Genomic DNA, 7,477 nt, shown 5'->3' on the forward strand with positions numbered 1-7,477 from the left:
TTGTAACACTTTTGTTTTATTCGAATTATTTATTTTCGAAAATAATCGTAAATTGTAAATTAATATGCTAGAGGAAGAAACTTGATATTTGTGCAAGTGCATATTTGATTCTGAGCGTTACCGTGCTTGGCATATTTAAGCTCTAGCACCTTCATTTTCTGCAGTTCCAGAATCTCTCATTCTATATCTCTGTCCTAAATTTATGTGTTTCATAATCTTTATTTTTAATAATAAAAATAATAAACTAATGTTCGTTCTTGCAAGCAAAGAAGTCCAATGCTTTAAGCGAATGGCAGCATCTGTCATTCTTGCAAGCAAAGATGTCGAACACTTTAAGCAAATAACAGGAAATGTCATTCTTGCAAGCAAAGAAGTCTAATAGTGCAAGGAAATAACAGAATCTGTCGTTCTTGCAAACAAAGAAATCCAATACTTTAAGCAAATATCACCATCCATCGTTTTTGCAAACAAAGAAGTCTAATACTTTACGCAAATAACAGACCTGTCCTTGTTGCAAGCAAAAAAGACCAATATTTTAAGCAAATGGCAACACATCTTTAAGGTGAGGTTATGAGATTAACTGCCTAATTACGTACCTACTTTTCTGAATTAGTGTTGCCCACCGGAACAGACGAGATGAGAATTAAGGCTTTACTAGTCTTAATTTTCATATTTTTTCCCCGTCTTATCTCGATTATTTTTGTCTCGTTTTGTAAATTTGTCTCGTTTGTAAATTTATGATCTATTTTATCTTGATTTCATCTAAAAGCTACTAGAACCCATCCGCGTTACAACAGTTTACAAAATGGTGCAATATAACAACACTTAAACTACACCCTCCATTCCAAAAGAAACCGAACGTTTTAAAAAAACAAAAAAGCAATGTACATTTTGGAACAATTCATTTTTATTAATCAATGTATTCCCCTTCTGCATCGATACACATATTTGCACGCTCCAACAAGTTGTCAAACGACTTCTCCATGTCCTTTATTGGAATGGTCTTTAGGACGGCGGTCGTCGCCTTCTCAATGGCATCAATCGATGCGTGCCACTTTTCTTTCATCGCCAAATGCAGTTTCGGGAACAGATAGAAATCGTACGGAGCGAGATCTGGTGAATAGGGCGGATGATGCAACCGAATAATGTGATTTTTGACCAAAAATTCAGTTACAAGTCGCGAACGATGTGATGGTGCATTGTCGTCCAAAAGAGTCCAACTGCCGATTTCGCGATATTCGGGCCGAATACAACGAATTCTTGCCAGCAAACGCTTCATGACGCCTAAGTAAAACTCTCCAGTGACTGTCTGGCCGGGCTGAACAAATTCTTTGTGGATAATTCCTTTTGAATCGTAAAAACAAATCAGCATCACCTTAACTTTTGACTTCACCAAGCGACTTTTTTTGGGTGTTCCTTCATCCGGCGCTCTCCATTCAGCACTTTGCCGCTTTGTTTCGGGCTCATATTCAAAACACCACGTCTCGTCACCAGTTACAATCGATTTCAAGAAGTTTCGATCCTGCCGAGCACTTTTAACGATGTCTTTGCAATGCGCAATTCGATCAACGTTTTGGTCTTCGGTGAGTTTGTGTGGTACAAATCGCGAATTAACCTTCTTAAGGCCCAAAACTTCGGTCAAAATGCGGTATGCGGTTGTTTGAGGAATGCCTAATTCCATTTCAATAACTTTCACCGACGATTTTTTGTTATGTTTGATGAATTCACGCACTTTTTCGATGTTTTCTTCCGATAATCCGGTTCTGGGACGGCCTGATCTTTCGTCATCATCCAGCGTCTCTCTACCCGATTTGAATCGCCTGAACCACTCGTAAACTTGCGTACGGGATAGACACTCAACACCATATGCATTTTGTAGCATTTGGTGCGTTTCACTAAAAGTTTTACCCAGTTTAACACAAAACTCAATTGCAGCTCGTTGTTTGAAACTCATTTTCCGACCGATGTACACAACACACTGACAGTTGAAACGCAATAACTTTGTTGCCGTGCATCCAAATGTCATGACATTTATACCAGTTGTCAATGAGGGACTACGCCATCTACCGGTAAAATATTACAACAGATGGCACTAGTGGTACTATTTGTTTTCAAAAGTTCTGTTTCTTTTGGAATGGAGGGTGTATATGTATTATTGGAGTATATTCTGTAATGACTTGCATATCTTTATAGCTCCCTCGAGACTAAGCGGTTAGCATACACATCTTTGGCATGGGAGAACTATATTCAATCCTCGGCGTTAAACTCGTGCGATTCAAATCCCATGTTAAGTTGTAGGTTAAAGTCTCATATAGTATCGCTGCTCAAACGGACGCTAAAATGAACATGAAATGAAATCAAACTTGCAACCGTTTAAACGTTCATAAATTGTCTTCATTGTGTTCGTAAAATCACCTTATCAAGACTACAATTTTTATACATAAAAAGGTAACCAAGAAAATTCTGTCGCTTTTTCACGCACCACCTTCGAACATCGATATATCATCTAAGACGTACCTGCAAGATCAAAAATAGTTCCCATCAGCGCCAACGACCTTCTGCCAAGGTTCTGGAAGGGCATGGATTCTATTACGGTAGAACTTGGTGGGCCGTGAAGCTAACAAGGTATCAAGTGCATTTTGTACGTACCTCTTCTAGGGATTTGAACTGATGTCCTCTAAGATGATTGTTCAAGGAATGGAACAGTGATAATCAGAAGGTGCAAGGCGCGGGAAGTATGGGGATGCAATAGTGTTTCCCACCTTAGGCATAGAATGGTGTACCGGGTCATCCTAGCCACGTGGGGCTTAGCGTTGTGCTGTAACAGGAGGATCCCTTTGCGATTCAGAAGTACTGGCTGCAGCGGTTTGAGGTTTTCTTGAATACGGCTCAACTGCTGATAGTACACAGTTGCATTGATACTCTGACCAGCTGGTAGAAATTCCCGATGCACAATGCCGCGAGCAGTCCACCAAATACACAGGAGGATCTTCTTCCGGCGCAATACTGGTTTCAGTTGTTTTGGAATCTGTTCATGGGATGCTAACCAATGAAGACGGCGCCGTGGAGCTTCGTATAGGACCCACTTCTCATCACATGTCAACACCCTGTCCAGAAATGGCTCCTTCCTCAGACGACACAACAAAGAAACACAAGTGTCTGCTTGCGTTGCCTTCTGGTACGGAGTGAAATCTTGTAGGACAAACCGACCCAACTTGTAGTGCTTCCCAAGTTGATGGAGGTACTGCAGAATGATTTCTCCACTCAAACTGAATTGTAGTTCCACTTCCTCACATGTCTGGCCACTGTTCGCCACAATTGCTGTCGGAAATTCTTCATGTTGTACATTTCCGGCACGTGATGCGTCTTTGAGTGTTTCGTCCCCGCCCTTAAACTTGTTAAACCACCGCTGCACTGTCCGCATAGTCACGACACCCTCACGAAAGGCTTGCCATATTTTCCGTCCATCTGTAGGGGCGTTTGACTCCAGTTTTAACTCGTACTGCATACACGCCCTTATGACGCTCTGTGGAGGTCTCATGTCTACTCTGTCCTTTTGCAAGTTCACGGTGTAACTGAACTGCCACAACCAGGTAGTATGTTGGATATACCCACGCCAACAACTGACCTTCGCCTTATCTTCATTCGGATTCAACTCACGGTGTGAGGACCAATTAAACACAGACGTCCACAAAAAGCGACAGAACATTCTTGGTTACCTTTAGTATATTTATTATGAGATATTCAAACATTTTCAGATTTAAGAGTGATGTGAATTAGTCTTACCTAGAAGACTCGTGAAATTTCTCGTTTCTTCTCAAATTTTAAAGAAAGTTGCTCTCATTTCGTTTTCGAGATTAGCTTTAAGAAGAGACGAAAAATTTTCAAGCCTTATGAATAACAATAACCTTCACCTTGTTCGCTTTGCAGTAGACCTTACGATACACGGAAATTAAAGAAAAAGGAGAACATTGAAAATTTTGTTTTCCAAGTTATTTGACCTTCACAATTGAGTTTTGAACTAAAAGTATGTGACGATCTCTGGAACTCATCTCATCTTGAAACCTGGCATGAAGATAGACCTTCAAATGCTTAATACGTATGTAAATTATCTTCCAGTGCAAAGTTCTAGTTCCTGAGATATTGACAAACAAATTTGGGTTTTTGACTGGTGAAATAATAATAATAATAATAATAATAATAATAATAATAATAATAATAATAATAAAAACATATTGAGAACAAGAATTAAGGAACAATAAATGGAAGAAAAGTTTTAAACGTTAAGTAAACGTAAGTGTACTTACAATAAAAAATTGTGGAAATCAATGAAGTATAAGGGCTACTAGAGGTCCGGTTTAGTCGAGGCTTTTTCATCCGGACGTTTAAGTGTCCCAACTTTAGTTGAAAAGAAAATCGACACACGAAAATGTTCTTATTTTTTCTTTAACAGTAATTTATCTTATTTTACAAAGTCATTGTCAAGGAGTAATAAAATTTTTCAGGGGGAATATTTCCACTGATTGCACACACGCCATGTATGTGTCGATGAAATCATCTTCACGAAAGAAAACGGTCAGTACCGGAGTTGCACTGAGAAAATCCATTATTCGGGCAGCGGTATATTGTACAAATATACGGAATCCTTATGTTTACTACAGAAATCAGTGCGGATCATACGTTATCCATAGCCTACATACTTTTAAAGCTTCGATGTTACATCATGCTGTTGCAGGATGTACGATATCTAACAGTCTTTCGTATATTACATGCATATACATATGTTACATACGTCAATTATATGTTATATACGTACATCTATATGTGAGATCCTTCCCGCCCGTATAGAGTTCTTTCGTTCGTACGGAAAGTACGTATAACATATACTTTTTCAGTTATACGTTTTCTGTACGTTAAGTCCAAAAACTACAGGATTTACACATGTAACCTACGTTTTTATGTACGCCACATACATTTTTTTCTCAATATGGTCACTTACAGCCACCGACTTTCGATACATGGTATCTAATTCAACTTCCGGGGGTAAGTATTTTCAGAGATTGCACACATACAGTCTATGTATTAATCAACTCGTCTTGACGAAAGAAAAAGATGGTATCGAAATTATATCACCTTCTATCACCTTTTATCCTACAAAACATATCAGTTCATTACTAACAAATATAATTCAGATAATCGCATGGACAAAATCTTTTAGAAGGGTGGGGGCAAGGAAAACACTTTACATGGAACACTTTACACTTTATATAATTTTTAAAAGAAACAACAATGATACCGCTCTTGCAATACTCAAACGAACAAAAATTAAAATACTGAGCCCTATCAATGTAATGCATAAAACTGTGTATGCATTTCCTAATGCTCCTCATAATCTGATTCAAACTGAGATGTACTGACTTACACGGCCTATATAGAATCTTTCAGGAGGCCATCTGACCCGCTGGCCATAGTTTAGACATCACTGTTCTATCCAAAACCATTAATATAGGCCTAAAAAAAAAAAAAACAGAAATATTAAAACTACTCTGTGGCGGCGGTAAAGAAGATCGGATAAAACTAGAGGACAATTCATGGTTTATTATACTTGTACAGCAAACCATCACTGAACAAAAACTATAAACAAACCGAGACATTGCCTTACATAAGTAAACCTAGTGTTGGTGATTGTTGTCTACAAACAAGGAAGAAAACTTGATAGCCTGGTAACATTTAAGCAAAAATCTAATGCTGTAATTTATTCCTCAGTTCTATGGAGTCTTCGGCTTATGGTCACGCTAGTATTGGCTGTCTGTGTCTCGTAACAAAAGACTACTAATATTATTAATAACAATAATACTCGCTTCAGAAATACGAATACTAAAATTGGAACGATACAGAGAAGATTAGCATGGCCCCCGCACAAGTATGCGCTCCAAAATCCGACAGTGTTCCCACATTTTTATAACACTCCATTTTATATACGCCATCCTGCATAGGAACACACGTCGAAACGCCATTACTCCAAAACAGAGCAACAGGACCATCACAGACCACTCAACCGATATACGTCTAGAATAAATTCACGAAGCGAGAACCTCGACCTTCCATTCCCCCAGGATGTTCGTAGACGACGATCTGCCAAATTCAGGAGGAACATCATCATCTCAACACATAACAGCAATAGGAAGAAAGAGACCAAGGAGGAATATCAAATGCCCAGACTACCATGATGATCAGTTCCATAGAACAACTTGAAAGTGGGAATATGCTACAGTTGCAATTCCGTACCACAACAAATACAGAGAAACCAAGCCGAGAATCTCAATATCAAGAATGAATGCAAGGGCTACGGTCTGAAACGTCATGCAGAGTAGGACGAAACTCGCCACCTGACTTGACTTAACTAATAATAATAATACTTGTCCAAATGTTGTTAAGGCTTTCCAGTAAGCGCACGACTATTATTTTTGAATTTTACTGAATAACATATAAAGACAAGGTAGCAAATAGTATCTATAAAACGATATTACATGAACAGCTAGTTGTTTTCAAGACCGTCTGTATAGTGTATAAATGTGAGTGCGCAATAAGTATGGCATCATAAACTGCACACACAAGTTTGTGATCTCAAGAAAAGGTTTTGAAATATTCAATAGTTTATTTAATACATGGGTCGTTGAATATGTTTCCCCCAACTGCAAAAAAATAAAAGAAAATAAATAAATAAATAAAAATAATAAATAAATAAATAAATAAAAATACATTTGTAAACTATACACACATGTGTAGGTGGGTCCTTCCTTACTTTTCCACATAATTCCCATTGAGATTTGTCTGACCATTGCATCAATTTCCCCAACCCTTTTGCAAAACATCATGGCTATGGTATTTAACACTGTCCACATTTTCCACTTCACTTTATAAAGTTGACAGGAGACCAGGTCACTTGTGTCGAACCTGAACTCTTCTTCAGGGAAACGAAATTCGACATAAGAGACCTGGTCTTTTCTTGACGATACCGCCCATCCCACTCAGCAGCACGCAAACAAGACACAAAAATTAAAGAATTGGAGAGCAAACGGCTGCCTCACTCCGCATACAACCTCAATTTAGCGCCAACTTACTTTAATCTTTCTGCGATGTTAAATTCTGCATTGCAAGGTGAACGTTTCGAAACAGAGGAAGAAGTGAAGCGGAAGTGCTAAATAGCCAAAGACTTAAATACCCTGAGCCACGTAGTATTTTGTAAATATAATCTGGCTCACTTTCTTCATTTTTGATATCCTTCTTTGACTTCAAGTTATTCACTAAAATTTAAAAAAAAATGGCGGGTAAATTTAGTGAATATGTCGAACAATATTTAGGCAAATAACAAGACGCTGGTTCCGGTGCGTCCTGGTTCACTTTTGGTCTTATTGTTACAGCCCTAGTTTCACGCTAAAGTAAATTTCCAATAATTGCCATCTGTTTTTCTTAT

The 7,477-nt window shown here is 38.3% G+C and overlaps 1 non-coding gene across 1 annotated transcript; it reads left to right on the top strand.

Annotated features, from left to right (window-relative positions):
* Nucleotides 1-5,853: 5,853 nt before the first annotated feature.
* On the top strand, nt 5,854-5,961 carry LOC145668850 (U6 spliceosomal RNA). The gene has a single exon (XR_014128112.1). It is a non-coding gene; the product is annotated as a U6 spliceosomal RNA (small nuclear RNA).
* The last annotated feature ends 1,516 nt before the right edge of the window (nt 5,962-7,477 follow it).

The sequence above is a fragment of the Thermobia domestica genome, chromosome 1 (assembly GCF_964235325.1).
Source record: "Thermobia domestica chromosome 1, izTheDome1.hap1.1, whole genome shotgun sequence".
NCBI classification, from domain to species: Eukaryota; Metazoa; Arthropoda; class Insecta; order Zygentoma; family Lepismatidae; genus Thermobia; species Thermobia domestica.